The 20,634-nt window shown below is 41.9% G+C and overlaps 1 protein-coding gene across 1 annotated transcript in view; it reads left to right on the top strand.

The window, feature by feature from the left end:
• Positions 1-20,634, top strand: part of APBA1 (amyloid beta precursor protein binding family A member 1) — a 248,607-nt gene that overhangs the window by 42,605 nt on the left and 185,368 nt on the right.

Raw genomic sequence — 20,634 nt, 5'->3', positions numbered from 1 at the left:
TTCTTTTATTTTTTAAAGTATTATTTAATTTTATTTATTATTATCATCATTATTATTATTTTCCAGTTTGATGAGAGAGAGACAGGAAGTGAGAAAGCAAGCCACCAGGTCTGAGACTTGAACCGTGGTCGGCCATGTGGGAGTCCACCATGGTGGCTTTAACCACCATGCCACTTGCCAACCCTGGGATCACATTTTCTGAAGTTACCTTTCTATAGTTTCATATAAGCAACTACGTGTGGCTAATTTTTGAAACTTTTATCTTATAAACTATGAAAAAAAATCATTGAAAGACTAAGAAATATATTTAATAGTTAACAGAGGAGATTAACACACCAAGTTTCACAGTGATTGTAAAAACACTTCAAGCAGAAGTTCACATTAGGTGCTTTTTTATTCACTTTAAGACTGTTCTATGAGCTCACAGGTGTGGAGATTTAATGAAAATTTATTTTCAGGACATGAGCTATGGGCAGAGGAAGACGAATGGATTGTCTCTCATTGCTCTCATTTCCAGGAATTTTAAGTAAAGCTACTTAGGAGTTTTCTGTGCAGTATAATAAGATTTTTAGACCATGTCACTATGCCTGTTGTTTTTTATTATCTGCTTAAGAAGTTCCTCTAGTTAATAAGCTTTCCGTCATAGAACCCAGAACATCTAAGAAGCTAATAGACACCCTTTGGAATGGTTGCCAGGCACTCAGCTGGCTTTGTCCATCACTCTCTGAGGTTTCTTCCTGTGATTGTTTGCATGGAAATGGGGTTACCAAGAATTCTTCAGCCAGACTTAGACTCTCTGACTTACTTTAAGGATTGACCAAAAAAAGAATTGTGACCTTCATTTTTTCTTTCTTTGTGTTAGTTTCCTATTTCCTCATAACAGAGTGCCACAAACTTAGCAACCTAAAACAGCATATATTTCTTTTCTCATAGTTCCCATAGGCCAGGAGTCTGGGCACAGACCAATGTCTCACAAGACTGCTATCAAAGTGGGCTGCATTCTCATCTGGAGACTTGACCGTGGGACAGTCTGCTTCTGTGCCCATTCATGTTGTTGGTAGAATTTATTTTCTCATGGCTGTGACTGAGGATGGTGTCTTGCTAGTGGTAGACTGGAGTTCATCATAGCTCTTTGCCACGTGAGCATCTCTGCATGGCTGCTGCTTCAAGACAGTAAGGAGACTCACTCCCACCTATTAAACCAGAGTCTTACACAACAGTCATGAGCGTGACATACCATCTCCTTTGCTCTATTCGGTTTGTTGGAATCAAGTCAAAGGTCCTGCTTGCACTGAGTGTGGGAATTATACAAGGAATGAGCAGAAGGAGGCACAGTTACTGGGGTCACCGTAGGTTTGTCCACCATGCTCAAGTATTTCCTCACTCACCAGTGCTTTTGCCTTTTAGCCATCGCATCATATCTTTTGCTAAAATGAGTGGTGACTTAAAAATGGAGAAATTTGGACCTTTATTTTTTTTTTCCTAGCCGCTGGACTAATTTGTGTTCCATTCTCAAGCTTCTTTCTGTGTTGTGGGATCTCTCTTGGTTACTTTGGGTGTGGGAAGGAGCCCCTGAGAATAATGGAGGGAAAACAGAGAATTTGCTCTCAAAAAAGGAGAAGTTTGTCTCCAGCATTTTGGGGTAGCTGTCACATGTGCTTCATATGGCATTAGCACTATTTCCACTTGATTTCTGATTATGTCACCCAGGAAAGTCATTTAGATTATAACAACAAATCGACACCCAGATGGCTCACGCACTGCTGGAGGAATTCTACAGTCGGTGGAAGCTGGTCCAGATGAACTCCATGAACGTGGCCCACCCACACATTCTCTGTTTCTGCTATAAAATTAGAAAGTCTGCCCTCCCATGTAAGTCGGTTAGGAAGGCTATATTCCCTGGAGAGCTAGTTAATGAGAGAACTGTTTTTCAGAATCTCACTGGGAGAGAGAGAAGGAAAAATAAAACCCTAGGGTGAATCGTATTGCATTGAACTATAATTAACCTAAAGACAATGTTACGTGATAACTTCCCCCCCCCAAAAAAAAAGTGACCCTTCACAGTTTTTCTAAAAATTCTAAATTTCGAGGTATTTAAAGAATTCTCTTTGACATTCAGAGTGCTTGCATTTTGGGTAATGGTTATGTCGTATAGTTCTGTTTATATTCTTACTAATGACTTGCTTTGAAGCCCTGTGAGAAATGCCCGCTGAGTGCATTAGTTTCAGAATAAAGAAATGGTCAGCAGTGTGTCACATTATGGAGAGTTTTGAATAGTGACTGGAAGGCACTCTTAAGCATTCACAGCCAGAATTACTGAGGTAGAAATCTGCAGAAGGAAAGGCATTATTTAAAATAATAATCCTGAATTTACCCAAGTTTTTCCTCCATAAGTGCTGTTTTTCTCCCTGTGGCCTCAGGATTATAAGTTTTGAGAACTTACTGGCTAGTATTAGTAGGTAAATAAGTATGAGAAGAGATGCCATTGGCTTTTATGGATAGCAATAAGCCTCAGGACATGAACATAAAATCATAATATTTCTTTTTTTCTTTGCTTTTGAAAGCTTATATTCCTATTTCATTCTCTCCAAGAGGTTTGGCCAAGTCTTAAAGGTAAATTCACATAAGTGACAGGTGCTTCTCAGAACTCCATTGATAGATAAAGAGGGAGGACATTTATTTTTTCCTCTTCTCTGTCTCAGGGGATGTTTGTTTACGCAGTGCAGCTTACTGTTCTTTCCTACATCTTACTCTTGTATAATAAAATTTATGATTCCTAACCTTCAATGGGAAGGTGGGTTATCATATTAAATAAAGAAATGCAGACTTGAATTTTCCTTACTGAATTTTCACTGTTGGCTCTTGTATTATTCTTTAGACGTGCTAACAGTTTCTCATGTACATTAGCAAAAAAGTAGTTTATTCTCATGCAATCAAAAGACCTCAGTGGCCAAAATTTGAGTAGTTGGAAAATGTTTCAAACTTTAGTAGCACCCTGCTAATAATATGGTTAATATTAAATTTTACAAAGAACAAATGAAAAGTTTGAATCCTCTTCTAAGTGAGCCCCAGCAGATGACAATTTAAATTAATGAGTCTGTGCGTGACACATCTCTGAGCCCAATTAAGGATCGAGCTCTACTATTTCTTCAAGACCTAACGATCTCCAGGCAACCTCAGTGTTTCCCTCATTTACTGATCCAACAATTATCTGTGAGCCTACTAAGTGCCAGGACCAGCTCTAGGCACTGGAGATACTTCAACAGTCGCTATGGACACAATCTCAGTTCACATGGAGCTTAAACTTCATTTGAAGAAGAAGACAGTAAGCAAAAATATAGATGTTCAGGAGAACTATCAGCTGGAGAGAAGTCCTAAGTGGGAGGTTAATTAGGGCATGGCAATGAAGAGGGTTGGGCAGCTACTTTAGATTGGGTGCTTATTCTGATACATAGAAGGAGCTGCCCTGGGAAAGATGAGGGAGGGCACTCCAGAAAGAATTGCTGGTCAAGCTGGTTGCACGTGAGGACAGGTAAAAGGCTTTGGTGGCTCCAGAGTCCTCGGGAAGGGAAGGCGGTCCAGAACAAAGGCCAAGTGGTGCAGAGCTGATAAGGCAGGAAAAGGAATTCAAGTTCATTTTAAGCACAGAACCCAAAGATCCCTGGAATGGAAGCTCCATGAAGGTGGCATGGAGACAAGAAACCTGCTAGCAGCTATTGCTGTTGTGTGGTGGTTGGCAATGACATGTTGTCACAGGGGTGGCCATGACCTGCTTTTCCTTTTCAATAGGAAGAAAAACCCGGCAACAAAACATGTCCCAGTTTGATGGTGGAAAAAGAGAATTTGAAGCACCTTTAATATTTGGTTGATGTCTGTCTGAACTCAACTTTACAACTGGGTTTCCCTGCATTTGTGAAAACTCGAGCTGGAAGTCATGCTTTGTTTTAAAACCCTTGCTCAAGAATCACGTTTTGCTCCTGCTGTTATAATTGTGTTGCAACAACTGATGTTATTTCTTGGAAATGTAACAGTAGGGGGTTGCTCTGTAAAATTGTGAACATATTTAGTCCTCAGAGGAGGCTGGGCTAGTTCAGGTGAGAGTGTGAAACCAGTGCTTGACCTGCTGGGCTGAGCTCTGTGGGGCGATGCTGGAGGTGACAGCTGCCAGTGAGGACAGCAGCAGTGACTCAGTGAGGCCCTTTCTGCCCTCATTAAAAAAAAAAAAAAAAAAAGGCATCAACAGAATTTTGTAGGAACCATTTAAAATAATAAGAGAAGAAATGAAGCAAATTATTGGACTGGAAATACAATATGTTTTTGATTTGGGATCTTGGTTTTTTCTGGGCAAGTCTGGCACAGTAAGAATGAACATTATTTGCTTTGTAAGTGTGTGGGTTGTTTTCAGCTCAACCATTCTTATCCTGATCTGATGCAGTGTGGTCACCCATTTAAAATTCACTGTATTGTAAGCTTGTGGGCTCTTTATTTATTTATGATTATGCCAGAGGGCATGTGTATGTGCAGACAGAGAGGGGAACAAATGGGGGGAGGGAGGAAAAACAAAAGCACTCCCACAGGGACCTAGTCACGCCACAATTCTTTTCCCTCTAATTCTCCATCCTCTTAAAATCCAGGGCACATGATGCTTGGTGTGTGAGCCACTGGAGCTGAGACTGAAACTCTGATCAGCCATATGGTTTCTGGCTTTCTCTGCACAGGTCTTAACTATTGTGCCACAGGATAGGCCCTGTTCTTTATCAAAGTAGAGACCATTTGATTTTCACTGAAAATTGGCTCAGGCTGTGGGGTATCCTAATTTAGGCCTCTAGGAACTTTTAATTTCATATTCTAAATCTCTCAGAACAGTTTGTGAGCAGACTCTAAATTTAAGTTATAAATAAATGAAAGTAAAAAAAGATGGGTTATGATTATGTTTTACATTTTACATTGCTTTTCATTTCTAAAAATACATTTGTACCTACCTCGTGTAGATCCACTTGAGGGGGGTATTACATCAAGATACCGTGTGAGGAAGGGATTACAACACACAAAAGAAACAGTATTAGGGACCTACTCGGGGTCTTAAAGTCCCTCAAGATTAAAGACAAAACTGATTACCAGCTTAGTTTTGAACATTGTGAAGGCTGTCGGACTGTGTGCCCCAGTGCTGAGACCAAGCATGTACGTCAGTGGCCAGGGATCCTGGTATAATGCAGGTTCCTGGGCCTACCCTGAACCTCCTGAATCAGACCCTTTAGGTTGAGGCCAGGAGTCTGCATTTTGGAAGCATCCCTCTCCAGATGATTGTTGTATGTGTTCAAATTGAGAACAGTTGATGTAAAGAGTAATTAGATCCAGTTATGGTGAGTCCTCAGCAAAACTGAGAGGCTGGGGAAGATTTCCTGTGGCCTCCATCTCCCAGTCTAAGTCCTATTCTCTTTGTGACTTAAAGCTTACTTTCTCTTGTTTTTTTACCAAAGCCCCTTTGGAAGGTGGTTGTGCAAAAGCCAAAATAACCACTCCTCCGCAGTATTTCTGCCTTTTAAGAGAGAGCAAGTTGTAAGCAAAAAAAAAAAAAAAAAAAAAAAAAAAAGAAGAAGAAAAAAACAACTCAGAGAAGTGGAGAAGGCATTTGGGAAAAAGGAAAGTGAACTCACAGAATCATCTCCTGTCACATTTCACTTTTGCTTCAGGTCAGTTCGGTACAGCAAACTAGAGTAAGTGGAAGTACAGTGGACTCTCAGCACCCTCCTACCCCCCAAGGATATATACTTTTTGAAACAACTGTATATTGGCAATGTAGGTTTTTGGGTGGGGTGCCTTCAAGCCACTCTTGAACTTGCTGTTTCTCAGACTTCTCAAGTATAGTTTGGCCATTTGAGCCAAAGATCCTGTCCGGCATTGACCTCTAGTGATAAAGCCTGGGCCTTATCTTTCTAGAAGTCAGTCTTTGGAGAGGACCCTGGCTGGGAGTGTAAACACTTGAATTATGAGGTCATTGTTAGAGATTCTCTTGTTGCCTGTGCTAATCACAAAGACAACACATGCTGTTTCCATGGACAGTGATTGCCAAGACCACAGCTGACAATGAGCTATATTTCAAACATTAGGAAGATTTGTCATGACACATCAGAAAAGCATATTTCTTCTCCCTGCTAAAACTTCCAGGGAAAAAAATTTTTTTGTAAGTTTTGCTAAGGGTATGTGCACTCACTGGAGAGAGACAGAGAGAAAAAGAGAGGGAGGCAACTAAGAAATCACTTCCCAGCAGGGATGGCCACACCACAATCCCTTCATTCTCCTCTCAGTATTTTTTGCACCTGGCATGATTTTTAAGCTGCTGCATCCAAGACTCAAACTGTACAACTGGCCATGTATGATGCAGCAACCTTAACCTCCATGCCACATGCTGGTCCTCAGGAAGAATATTTAATTTGGCAGGAATTTAGTTTATAAGCTCTGGATAGGTTGTTCTCAGGCATACAGAAGAACACCTTACAAGAAAATTCCCAAAGGCTGCTTGGAATAAAAAGTTATAAAAACACACTTTGGTTTACTCTGTGCTAGCCTTAGATGCTCTTGTCACTTGAAAGACTTCACAGGTCACAAACATCTTTCAACAGCACTTCTCTCTGCAAATGGAAGAACCCACGACACCTAGCCAGAACCTACCTGCTCTTGTAATGAACCAGACAGACGTGTGTATATTTAATCACTGTTGGGTATTAAGCCCTTAAAGTAGGATTCACCTGTTTCACTGTGAGCTCTGCTCTTAGTCAGATGTGGGGGCAAGTGGGCTAATTCTGCTGGGTCTTAGCTTCATCCTCTCTGGGAAGAAGGGAATGGATTAAATTGGTGGATGCCAATTGTGGGTGATAGCACCAGAGTCCTGAGATGTCATCTGTGGATGATTCCGCCAGATTCTTAGCAGGTCCCAGGCCTTCTAAGACACCATGTGGGTTCTAGGGATCTGTGTTCTTTGAAAAATCTCCTCAGATGATTCTGGTACCTCCCAGGTCTTATGGCCACTCTCGCAGGTGCTCTTTGGTAAGACTCCCTGGCTCTGCTAGTGTAGGAGGCAACATCTGTCCTGCTGATCAGATTGCCAATCAGGACAGTAGAACATGGGTTGTTGCTAATCATAGTCAACACTGGGTTCTGATTAATCGCTTCATTTCTGCCAAATGGCAGGGTTTATTCACTAGTAGAAAGCAGATTAAAGATCATAAAGCATTTGCTTAAGTAACCTGCTGAGCCTGACTCACTCACATATGTCCCTATTATATTCATGAAGAAGAGCTGCAATGGTGTCCAATAGTCAGTTGGTGTTGGTGCCAGGGATTCTTCTTCTAAATCCTAGAGATATCTATGAACTCATTTGATCCCCACATCACTATCATGGAACTGTTTTTATACCTGTTTTACAGATTTGGAAACTGAAGTGAAAGGAGACTAAATCACATGCCTATAGTCCCACAGTTAATAAGTAGTGGAGCCAGGACTTGAACCTGAGAAGCATGACTCAAGAGCCATGAACTTGGCCACTGTCCTGTGTAATCTCTATGAATAAGAATGAGTCACTGACTTCTCTGGTTTTACCTTGGATTTCTAGGTGGTTGACTGGATGGATGGTTGGGCATTACGTGTGATCAATCAAGAGGGGTCGCAGGCTTGGCAGGGCTGAGTTTGAGATGTGTCATGGACTTAGGGAAAAAAATGAGTCTCAATCTCTGAAGAGCAAACATGGCTGGAAAAACGGAGTGGGAAAATGTCAGGACAGACATGGACGATGTAGGTATGGAGCAGATTAGAGAGGGCTAGGGGAACCAGAGAGAATGGCTGTGGGGCTGCTTTTCTCTGGTCCAGGTGGACAGTGAACCAAGAAGAGGCAAAGCAACAGTCAGAGAAGCAAGAGGAGAACTAGGAGGAAAGGCAGTTTCGGGAAACCAAGAAAACTTGGGAGTTAATCTCACATGAAGGAAATATGTGTCAAGTGATGTAGTGTCAGATAATTGGAAAACCAGAGATGACAGAAATCGAGCAATTAAGACCTCATTGGTAGCCATTCAGAAAGGAATTTTGATGGTATTGAAGTACCAGATGAGAAGGTAATGATTAGTGCTAATGTGCTGTATTTAATTTAATTTAAACATGAAGTGATGCCCATGGAGTTAGCATTTGAGAAAATCCCACTCACACTGGGATTGCCAGGCAGACAGCCACCTCTGCGGCTTCAGTGAACTCACTCCATCAATGACGATAACAACCACTGCTGAATGCGGCTTCGTGTCAATCACTGATCTTTGCCAAAAGCCCTACCATCCCCATTTTATAGATCAGGAAGCCGGAGCACTGATAGATTATATAACTTGCCCAGAGTCCCATGGTAAGAGCAAGGCAGAGCCCAGACTCGACCCCAGCTCGTGAGCCTTTGGATTTAATCTCCTGCCCAGTACTGCGGCACTCAGTCGCCTCTGCCCCGCTCTGGTTCAATCTCCATCTTCGCTTCTGGAGTCTCACTATTGTTCCCAACCAGCTCCCTGTGGCCACATTAGCCTAAGCTGGCACATGGTCCCCTCTGGTGTGTCCATGTGGAGATGGAGGGGAGTAAATGACTGGGACAGGGCCCTTCAGCCCCATTCTGACCATGGGGCTTCTCCTTGCCAGCCGTTGAAGGAAGAGATGGTCCACTGTCTCGCTCGTCCTTAGGGACAGTCTCCCTGTTTAATGCCATGCAGCATATCACCCATTTTCTTAGCTAGTGTGAACTTTACACCCTTGTGATTTCTTGTTCAAGATTGGTAATGCATGGGTCCAGCAGGTGGTGTGGTGGTTAAGGCACATATAACTTGCCCAGAGTCCCATGGTAAGAGCAAGGCAGAGCCCAGACTCGACCCCAGCTCGTGAGCCTTTGGATTTAATCTCCTGCCCAGTACTGCGGCACTCAGTCGCCTCTGCCCCGCTCTGGTTCAATCTCCATCTTCGCTTCTGGAGTCTCACTATTGTTCCCAACCAGCTCCCTGTGGCCACATTAGCCTAAGCTGGCACATGGTCCCCTCTGGTGTGTCCATGTGGAGATGGAGGGGAGTAAATGACTGGGACAGGGCCCTTCAGCCCCATTCTGACCATGGGGCTTCTCCTTGCCAGCCGTTGAAGGAAGAGATGGTCCACTGTCTCGCTCGTCCTTAGGGACAGTCTCCCTGTTTAATGCCATGCAGCATATCACCCATTTTCTTAGCTAGTGTGAACTTTACACCCTTGTGATTTCTTGTTCAAGATTGGTAATGCATGGGTCCAGCAGGTGGTGTGGTGGTTAAGGCACTGGACTCCCACATGGTCAACCATGGTACAAGCCCTGGAACTGGCTGCTCAAAGTTCATGCTGCAGTGTGTGTGCACACCCAAAATCCCAGGAGGAGAGTAGAAGAGAAGAGATTGCAGCATGGCTGTTTCCCCTGGGGTGTGATTTTTCACTTTCCCTCTCACTATCTCTCTGTCTCTGTCTCTGTACACACCCTATGGCAAAACCAGAAAAACAAACAAGCAAGAAAACCAAACTGCTAGTACTGCTATTTGCAGGGAGAAGTGGGGCTAAAATTTATGTCAGTCTTTCCCTGACTTAGAGACTAATTATATATGTATGTATGTATGTACGTATACATATATATGTGTGTATGTACGCGTGTGTGTGTTTGATTTAGGATGTGTGTGCTCACCAGACAGAGACACAGAGAGAGGCAGTGAGAGGGAAAGTGAGAAACCACTTCCTCGGGTGATGGCCACACCACAGTCCCTTCTCCTCCATTCTGCTCCCAGGATTTCGGGCATGCATGCACGTGTGCCTCGCATAACTTTCAAGCCACCAGGTCCAGGACTTGAACTGCAGTTGGCCAAGTGGAAGTCCAGCACCTTAGCCACTACACCACCTGGTGGTCCCATGAGATTGATAATAGTTTTCTTAAAACCCACCAGATCATCCTCAGGAGAAACTAAAACCACCAGTACTAACTGCCAGGTCTAATCTGGTGAGAGAGAAAAAGACCATCCTGGGAAATAGAACCTCATTTTCCAGAAGCCAGGCAGAGCTTTAAAACCAAGATGTCAAGAGACATCTTTCAGTTCAGTATTTAATTGACTGTTTTGGGGTGTTGAGAATCTTTCTTTTTCCCCTAATGTTCTAGAAATTTCAGGTCACTTTTCATAGAGAGACTCAGAATAAGAATGATTGCTTTCATCAGAAAATTTTGTTGACTGTGCAAACATGGAATGAAAATTGTGGTTTACATCACTAAGCAGAATATTACACGTGTGTGTGTGTGTGTGTGTGTGTGTGTGTGTGTGTGTGTCTATGTTGCATACGCAGGGCAACCCAAGTGCCCTGTCAATGAGAATAATTAGGTCAGATACATTAAAATCCTCAAATCCAACTGGGAGCAGCTCTGTAGCCTAGTGGTTAAGGAAGCCCATATGATCCCATATGATGGACCACACATGCAACTCCTGGGCCCAGCAGTTTGTACAGCACTCTGGGCATATGTGAAGATGTGCCCCAAATCCTGACAGGTGGGAGAAATGGAGAAGGGATTGTGGTGTGACCATCTCCCATTGTGGGGTGCTTCCTCCCACTCTATATTTCTGTCTCTCTCTGGTGAGTGTATGTGTCCTCTTAAATAAATCCACAGAATTTAAGAGATGACTATGTCATAGAGCAAGTTTTATTTTGTAAGCAGGTAAAATTTCATCTTGGGTTTTTTGTTTGTCCCAGTCTAAGAGAAGGTGAGATGAGGAGGGAGCCTGTATTTTAATAACTGAGGGATTTCTCTTGTGCCTTTTGAGATGATGGTAATAATGATGCCTTGCTTTCGAATGGCTCTGGATGATTGGCAGAGCCCCTCTGTGTACATTATTTTGTTTGCATTTCACAACACCCAGGTGAAATAGACAGGAGAGGGATTAATCTGTTCTTTATGGCTGAGGGAATAGAGATTCAGAGAGGTTAAGCAATTTTCATGAGGTCACACAGCTAGCAAATAGTAGGACTGAAATACAAGTACGTTTGTAGTATTTGTGAGTCTCATATTTCCTTGCCTGATTTATAGAAATCATTCCAGTTGCTTCAAAAGTTCCCTCAGCCTTCACAAATGATTGTTGTGTAATCATCCGGAGAATACATGTTTCTAAAGTAATGTGCATATTATGGGTTCTTTTTCATGAATGTAATTTCTTTTCTATGTTTTTTTTTAAGATATATATTTCCTTCTCTTCACAACTAGATGAATTTCTTGAGAGTGAGAACTATGACTTAAATTTCCTTTGAATTGTCCCCAAATCACAAATATCATGCTTGTTTCAAAAAGTGATAAGGTTTTCTGGTTCCCTATATTTCTTTGTGTCTTCTTAAATTAAAAAGAAATTAAGAAAAAAAGCAAATGTATTAGATGTATTAGGTACCTGCTGTATTCTATACACTTCATTAGCTGTTCTGCAAACAGCATTTCAATTTGCTGTCACCCAGCCCACTAGGTAGACTTTATCATCTCGACTTTGGAGATAGGAAGTTGGGAGTTTGAAAGACTTACCTAAGATCCCCTAGCTAATAGGTGATAGGGTTAGGATGTGAACCAGCTCTTCTAGCTCCAACATTTTTAGACTTTTTCCTCTGTGTAAGTAACTTTGAAAAGAAAGGTCTAAAATTCTACAAAGAATTACTCATAACCAATCTCGAGTCCCAGCCTTACTTTGTGTCAGTGAATTCACTCTCCACCTGGCTCCTTTTCTGGCCTGAGCTGTAGCTCCTGCTCTTCTTTCTGCCTGTGCCTGCCCTACCTGTCACTCTTGCCTGATTCTACTTGTCACCATCCTCTGGTTCTTCAAGCTCAAATGAGCCTCAATTGGATATGATTGATGATCTTGACTTCCTTCATACCCCAATTTTGGTTGTCTCTTTCAGGGGAAAATGTACCCTTCCTCATATAACAATTTGCAAGTACCTGTCTTAACCTCCTTCTACATCGTGAGATTTTAGAGCATTAAAACTTACCCTATTACCATTTAGTCATTGCAGCATCTAGGACAGTGTCTATTACACATAGCAAGGGTACACTAAATGGTGAGTAAATAGAGTCAGGAGAAGCCGAGTGGTTCCTAGAAAAATAGCTGGCACCAATCCACTGGCTTATGTCAGCACCCCTGGAGAGTCTGAGAAGGGCCAGAGATGTTCTACAAAGCTATTGTCTGTGACTGTGTACTTGTCAGAAAACCTGAGCTTTGATCCACTTCCATAGACCTGGCCTAAAACTAGTCCAAAGATGATAAATACGTAGCACACCTGCTGCTGTTACCCCATCCCATACCTGTGTTACCCCATTGCATACCTGAGGCAGGCGCCACTATTCGGTCATGTACTGCTCTGACACTGTATTCCAGACAGACACTATCAAGCAATTAAGGCTGACATTAAAGAACAGGTATCTGCTACTCCTGTGTTGCTCTACTTTGTGTGTATGTGTGTGCACGTGCATATGCACACATGTCCATGTGCATGTCTTAGCTTGACATTAAAGCATTGGGAAGCTAGGGCTTGAGCATCATTAGCTTTAAATGTTAGTAAACACCCAGACTTGATTTTCTGATTGGCAAGAAAGCAAGATTTAAAAGGAGATACAGTGCCACAACAATGCAAATGAACTGAATTGTATACCAGAAAATTGTTAAAACGGTAAACTTTATGTTATAGATGTTACTATTACTTATTAAAAACCAGAGTATAGAGCGAAAATATTCAGTGTTGGCAGTTGCATGGCTGAGCTTTGGGAAGAGTGGAGGTGTGGTCCTCATTTCTTCTCCATCATCTCCCATATCTCAACAATTTCCTAAGCCTACAGCAAGAAACTATGATCTAGGGTGAAATCACTCAACTGAATTTCTGGATCTTAAGATGGAGCTGTGAAGGGAATCATCAAGAAAAATTTGTTAAGGATAGTAATAATTGAAGCTAGACTGGATGCACTGCATACTACATGTAGTATGTAGTAGGTTAACCCTTCTTGGTTATCCAGGATAGATATAATTCATTGCTCAGTGACTACCCTGTGACGTCTGGGTAGTGTGTAGGGCTTCTCCTCCATCTGACTTTTGGTTCCTGTGAGTCAACCACTAGAATATCTCATCATTATTTTATTCAGTGTCATTTCTCCACCCTACTCTCCAGCATACTGTCCAGCAAGAATTAACATAAGCATTTTTAAAAATTGTCAAATGAACAAATGACACTGACATTTGATTGATTTTTATATTCAGTACAGTGCCTAGCACAGTCTCTCATACATGCAGGACATTGTTATTGGTTAAACTGATGTTTTAGATTAAAAGTGCAGATGGTATAATGGCTACGTCGCTGGACTCCCATGTAGTCAACTGTGGTTTGAGTCTCAAACCCAGTGGCTTAAACTCACGCTGAGCGTGTGTGCATGTGTGCCCAAAATCCCGAGAAGAGAATGGAGGAGAAGGGATTGTGGCGTGGTCATCCCCTCTGAGGAGGTGATTTCTCACTTTCTATCCCTCTGACTGTCTTTCTGGCGAGCGCACATGCCCTATAGTAAAAAACTCCCCCCCACCAAAAAAAAATGGGGAGGGGGTTCCATACCACAGTAAGTATTACCTACTTGCATGTAATGAGATAATTAAATATTAGTGATTGTTATCAGACTCTATATAGAAAATCTTAAAGCTAACAAGATGGCACCCATGTGGAAAAAGCCAAATCTGCTGTGGAGGAGAAAGGGAGAGATGAAAACATCAGAAAAAATTAGGGCACGAAGGTGGAAAGTGTAGTGGATGGGAATAGACCAAACTCCTAAACTGTCAGTGTGGGTGCTTCTTAATTCCATCCATTTTAGGTAATTGCGTGTAATTAATTTTCTTTTCTTCTAAGGAGAAGAGGAGCCAAAGGGGGCTTCTGAAAAGTAATGGTATTTATAGATGATCCTGTGTGCTGTCTTTTCCCTGGGTATGTAGAAGCAGTGTGTCACAAATACTGTCATTATGAGAGCCAGTGCCTTGAATCAGACTTGTCCAAGCAACAGTCCCTCCTCCCTTCTCACCTGTCCTCATTCTTCATCTCTGCATTGATTACCTGCATATTGGTGATAGCCCTGCTATCTGCCCTACCTAGTCCTCTGTTCCTTTTGAGTAATTGGATGGTGGTACAGATTCAAAAAATATTTTCACTTAAAAAAGGGTACACCAAATGGATCAAGATGCACTTAAAAGCATTAAAAATTGTTATGGACACTAGAGACAAAGTAGAAAGGGGAGTGTGGGAGGGGAAGAGTGTAGGAAAGGAAATTTAGGGGAAAAAATAGAGAGGTAAGACATTTGTGGGACACAGATATGGTTTATTATCTGTTGATGAGGATGTGTGTAGTATTCTCAACTGGGCCGGACTGAGGTGTATATCATGCTGGGTATAGTCTCTTTATAATCTAAATGATGTATACTGATTAAATGTATAAATAATAATAATAAAGTAAGTAAAAAATAAATTAATTAAAATTAAAAAAAGATGTGCCTAATCTGGTGAGGGCATATTCATCACTGTAGCAGTTTCCACCTTGGTAAACACTTCTAGTTTTTACTACTGAGTTTGCAGCCAGCAGTGTTTATTGTGGTAATTAAAACGGTTCTGTGATTTCTTTCCCAAATATGGTGCTAAGTGTTCTTGGGGGAATACCTCTACATGCAAGAAGGGTGAGTTGTAGCATAGTTTACAATATCATGCACTTCCAGTTATGTAAATGTGATCAGAGTAATCTATTTTTAATTAATTAATTAATTATTTAATTTTGTACAGGTTTTTTGCTATAGGGCATGTGCGCTCGCCAGAAAGACAGAGAGAGACAAAAAATGAGAAATCACCCCCAGGGGTGATGACCATGCTGCAATTCCTTCTCCTCCATTCTTCCCTCGGGATCTCGGGCACTCAAGCACGTGTGCTCAGCATGAGTTTAAGCCACCAGGTTCGGGACTCGAACTGTGGTCGACTACATGAGAGTTCAGTGACATAGACATTACACCAACTGCTGGTCGCCAGAATAATCTAAAAATAATAGACACGGCCTATTTGCAACCTTTGTCACCTTGCTAGTTTTAATATTTTCAAGGCATAATTTAATAATAATAACTAACATTTATTTAGCTCTCCTATGATAGGCACCAAGCTAAGGGCTTTGCGTGACTTCACAAAAACCCTCTGAGAATTACTGGAAATGCCTCCACTTTACAGCCAAGGAAACTAGACTTAACCAATTCTAGAAACTCATGCAAGGTCAAACAGCCGAGAGACAAGCCTGAGAATCCAGCCCAAGTGGTCTCGGAAGCTGCAGGGGGCTCTGAACACTGACTATTCCTGCTCCCCCAGGCCGGTGGTGACACAAACAAACCAATTTGCTCCGTTAATGTTTTACTTTAGTAAGTCAAAAGTTTACACAAAATACTTGGGGAAAATATAAAAAAGCATGTGCTTTCATTCAGGGATGGGTACTGCGGTGTGTTATTCAAAGTGCGTAGGGTAAACTTAGCTTTGAAGGTTGGAGGAAGCCAAGTTGAGAACTAGAAATGTGTGCACTTTGCAGTCCTAGCCGGAAGGGTGGACGCGCTGCCTGTTTCTCTTCTGTCAGTCCAGAAGAGGTGATCACAGATAAACTAAAGGCGGAACTCATTATTGAAACAAATAGAATTCCGGATGGGTAAGTGGGGATTTCTTTCAAAGAACATCTATATTTCTTAGAAATAAATGGGATAGCATTTTACTTTTTAATTAATTCATTTACCTTTAGGATAGGAAATTGTCTCTTTTATTTTATGATTGCTTATTTATTAATACATTCAATCATTGTACATCTCTATAGTGCACAATATGGTTTTACAGAGTATGCATGCAGCACGTGCCAATCAGATCAAGGATATTACCATATGCATCATGTTCAGCGGAGAACTTGACCTTCTTATGTCTGCTCAGTGTTTCTTCCCTGAGCCCTTCCCATGCACCCTCATTATTGAAAACCTTCTCTTTATCTGCTTTGTTATCACGTGGTTTCTTGCCCCCTCATTGCCATATGTTACTTCTTTAGGAAACACTATGGCCTGAGAAGAGCCTAAGGGCTTTGAACAGATCTAGGTTCAAAATCCAACTTCCCCATTCACTTAGTGTGTCAACTTTGTTTAACTTCTCTGAGCACCAGTTTCTTTTTCTGTGAAAAAGTAAGTCATATGGTAAAGTCTGCCTCCTAGAGTTCTTGTGACGGTTAAACGAAGCCACAGTAGTAAGTTCTAGCCCAGGGACTGCTGGCTGCAGCAAGAGATGCTGACGTAATGCACTGTAGTCCCTCCTTCCCCTGCTTCTCTCCTACTCCACTGCACCTCCACTTGCTGGTGCTGGGTTTTGCTAATCAAAAGCAATTCTTTCGAGTGGACAGAGGGCAAGGAGCCCTCTTTGGCTGCAGTGAATCCTTGAGGAAGAGTGCATTTTCTTTCATATCAATGCTTTTTTTTTTTCCTGAGAGATTTGGATATAAAAACTAGTGAATATGAGTGTACTCATTTTATTAGCCTGTTGGCAGAACTTTGCCTATATTCTTCCTTCTGATTCCAGGGCACTGGGGACCATGGATATAGTTCTTATGGTTACATGAATTCTCTTTGAAAGTTTTCCATTTATTCATTGAATTATTAACTTATTGCAATCCCTTCTCCTCCAGTCTCCCCTTGGGATCTTGGGCACGCACGCACATGTGCTCAGCCATGAGTTTAAGCCACCAGGTCCGGGACTCGAACTGCGGTCGACTACAAGGGAGTTCTGTGACATAGACATTACTCCAACTGCTGGTCCCCAGAGTAATCTAAACATAGTAAATATGGCCTATTTGCAACCTTTGTCACCTTGCTAGTTTTAATATTTTCAAGGCATAATTTAATAATAATAATAACTAACATTTATTTAGCTCTTCTATGATAGGCACCAAGCTAAGGGCTTTGCGTGACTTCACAAAAACCCTCTGAGAATTACTGGAAATGCCTCCACTTTACAGCCAAGGAAACTAGACTTAACCAATTCTAGAAACTCATGCAAGGTCAAACAGCCGAGAGACAAGCCTGAGAATCCAGCCCAAGTGGTAGCCTGTTAAGTGCTGGGGAATCACAGTCAACAAAACAGACTCACAACCAGAACTTATGGAACTTATGGTTCTGGTGAAATTCAGTTGTGATGATTTTAAAACACATACAATGTTAGCATGTTTTGGACTCTCTGGGTGAGCACCTTGAAACTACATGCTGCTGTGAGGTTTTAGTGCCACCGTGACATGTGTAGCTATTAATGTTCTGGCATCAGAGAGTTTTTCTTTAAGAGCCAGTGGCTCGGCGGACAGAGGTGAATGTAATTATAAATGATGCCTTCCAGCCAAACCGAGCCAAATGACAATGCAGGGCAGCGTTGGTGACAGTGAAAGCTGCATGTAGAGTCTGACTAGGATGCAGTGGTTGGAGAGTTGAGTCATCACCCGACATAAACTAGAAGAGGGAGGCCAAACCTGAAATAATCAGGCCACCGTGTGGAAATTTAATGCCGACAATGTATTACATATTAAACTAATTAATGTGATTCATTTGCATTTTATTGGCTTTGTGACTTTATTTGTATTATCAGTTATAAATTTGTAGTGATTTTATAGCTTGAAACGTAAGGTATTTATGGCTTCAGAATAATTTTTTTTTTTAGTTAGCCCAAGGGAAGTCTGAGGTAATTCTTTTTTTTTATTGTAAAGAAGGTCAATAGCATTATTAAAGTGCTGAAAACTTATTCCAGGGAAGGTTTCTCTACAGATAATTATTTTGGTAAACATGAATGGATTTAGCAAAACCTAGTAATATCCTTGATTTATCAGAAAAGGAGAGTGAGGAAAGGTTGTAGCTATTTTTGTTGTCCCTAAATCATTCTGTTTTACATTCTGCAGTTGTGAGCTTTTGTTTTTATCTTAGTCATGACTGAATTTTGATGTGTTTAAGTCTTGTTCATTAATTCTTTTTTAATGCCCAGAGGATGCATACACTTGCCAGAGGGAGAGAGAGATAGGGAGAGAGAGAGAGAACCCCTCAATGGAGTGTGGTCATTTGGGGCATGCATGCACGTGTGCCCAGCATGTTTCTCAAGCCACTGGGTCTGAAATTCAGACCACAGTTGGCCATGTGGGATCCTGCTCCCATAACCACAAAGCTACAGGGCCAGCTCATCCCTCATTCATTTTTTTTAAAGAAAGAAAGTATGGGACCAGCAGTTAGCATAATGGTTATATCACTGGACTCCCATATAGTCAACTGCGGTTCAAGTCTCAGACCCGGTGGCTTAAACTCACACCAGGCACATGTGCGTGTGTGCCCAAGATCCAGAGAGGAGAATGGAAATCGCCCTGAGGGGCGATTTCTCATTTTATGTTTCTCTGTCTCTCTGGCAAGCACACGTGCCCTGTAGCAAAAAAATCTCTCCCCAAAAAAAGAAAGTGCAGCAACTTCCTTTTTGGCTGTGCCTCTCCACTTACCTGCATGTGTGCACATGTGCGTGTGCACACATGTCACCCCGTGAGCTCTGCTGACTAACTTACACTCACTACTTATTTACTGTGGATCTGTCCTCCCTATACCTTGTTTTGTACAGGGTTGTTTCTAAAAGGCTTTTAGTACTCAGGATAATTCGAGCCTATTCTGGGAGTATTAAAGAACGATCATAGGAAATGATCTCTTTATAATAATTAGCATTTCCTACTATGTAATATAGCAGGATTTTCTCTTTCTAGAGTCTAGGCTTTGGGGCTGGCCAAGGAGATGGTGCTGTCGGGACCCAGCAGGGTGCCCATTCATAGGATGTCCACACAGCTGTGCAGTGGTCACCACTTGCATTCTCAGGATTCTCTTGTTCAGATGAAGTACGAGGTCACTCTAGCTGCATATAACTCTAGTCTTTCTGGCCCAACTAGATCTAAACAGGGGCTCCTTCATAGACTCACTTTAATCGCTAGTTCTCTTTCTTCACTTACTCTTACCTGGACCTGTGTTTGAATTTACGTGATTGAGACATGTTTATATATAACGATCTGCATATTTTCATGGTACCTTGCATGTGTGTATCTCTTTTGTGTGCCAGACTAAGCATATTCTATTTTCCAGTATGCATTTCCACATCACTGAATGCATAATGGTCTTCATTTTGTGAAGTGTGTGCAGTCACTAGAATAAAAACTCCATTAGGGGAGACTCGTAGCCTGTATTTTCTGCCAGTCTGTTCCCTAGTGCCTAAAACAACACCTGGTGCCACGCAGGTGCTCAGAAATAATAAGAATGGATGAATGCTGTAGAGACAAAGGAGAATCGTTTTTGCCTGAAGTGGGGGAGGGGAAGAATGAGTGTGAACGTTGATGGGTACGTGATTTCTTTTCAGAGTGGTGAAAATGCGCCGGAATGAGACGACAGCGATACTTACACAACTCATGAACGTCTTAAAAATCATGGAATTGTATGTTTTAAAACGGATTACCGTTATGGAATGTTAATTATGTACTTTTTAGACACAATGAAAGAATGAGTGAATAAATTATATGTGTTACATGTTATTATTGTTGGTGCTGAGTAAATTTATCTTTTGAATGATGAATTCTTTTTTCTTTTTTTTCTTTTTTTGGAGAGGTTTTAGCTATAGGGCGTGTGCACTCGCCAGACAGACAGAGAGAGACAGAGAGACAGAAAGCGAGAAAGTCCCCCCCAGGGAGGATGGTCACGCTGCAATCCCTTCTCCTCCATTCTCCTCTCGGGATCTTGGGCACGCACGCACACGCGCCCAGCGTGAGTTTTAAGCCACCGGGTCCAGGATGCGAACCACGGTCGACCACGTGGGAGTCCAGCGACATAGCCATTATGCTAACTACTGGTTCCCGTGTGATTTTTTTCTATAGGTGTTTAGTAAATATATCTTTCAAATAATGAATGATTGTTTTTCTAGTCTAATTATGTGTTTCTCTCAAAGTATGGTGTGTTGGGAACCAGCAGTTAGCGTAATGGCTATGTTGCTGGACTCTCATGTAGTCGACTGCGGTTCACGTCTCGGACCCGGTGGCTTAAAACTCACGCCGGGTGCGTGTGCATGCGTGCCCAAGATCCTGAGAGGAGAATGGAGGAGAAGGGATTGCGGCATGACCATCCCCCCTGGGGGGGATTTCTCGCTTTCTGTCTCTATGTCTCTCTCTGTCTGGCGAGTACACGCGCCCTATAACGAAAACCTCTCCAAAAAAAAAAGTATGATGTGTGCATCACTAGTTGTACGGCTTGGTAATTATTTAGTTACAAATGTTTGTGTTTAGGAAGTTGGAAGCTTCTGTGGAGTCTGAGTCTTTTGGATTAGAGAGAGTTGCAACACACTTTGGAAATGTAGTAGCTTCTCTCTGGGGAAGTAGTTTTGCTTGTGAGTCAAAGGTAAGAGTAATGACCTGTCTATTGAGATTGTTTGATTCTTCCACTACCAAAGAAGACTGCACAGTGAGGCTTTTTGAATATATGTGTGTGTGTATATATATATATATATATATATATC

Source organism: Tupaia chinensis, unplaced genomic scaffold (genome assembly GCF_000334495.1).
Source record: "Tupaia chinensis unplaced genomic scaffold, TupChi_1.0 Scaffold000354_1, whole genome shotgun sequence".
NCBI classification, from domain to species: Eukaryota; Metazoa; Chordata; class Mammalia; order Scandentia; family Tupaiidae; genus Tupaia; species Tupaia belangeri.
This window is presented reverse-complemented; position numbering and strand designations above follow the sequence as displayed.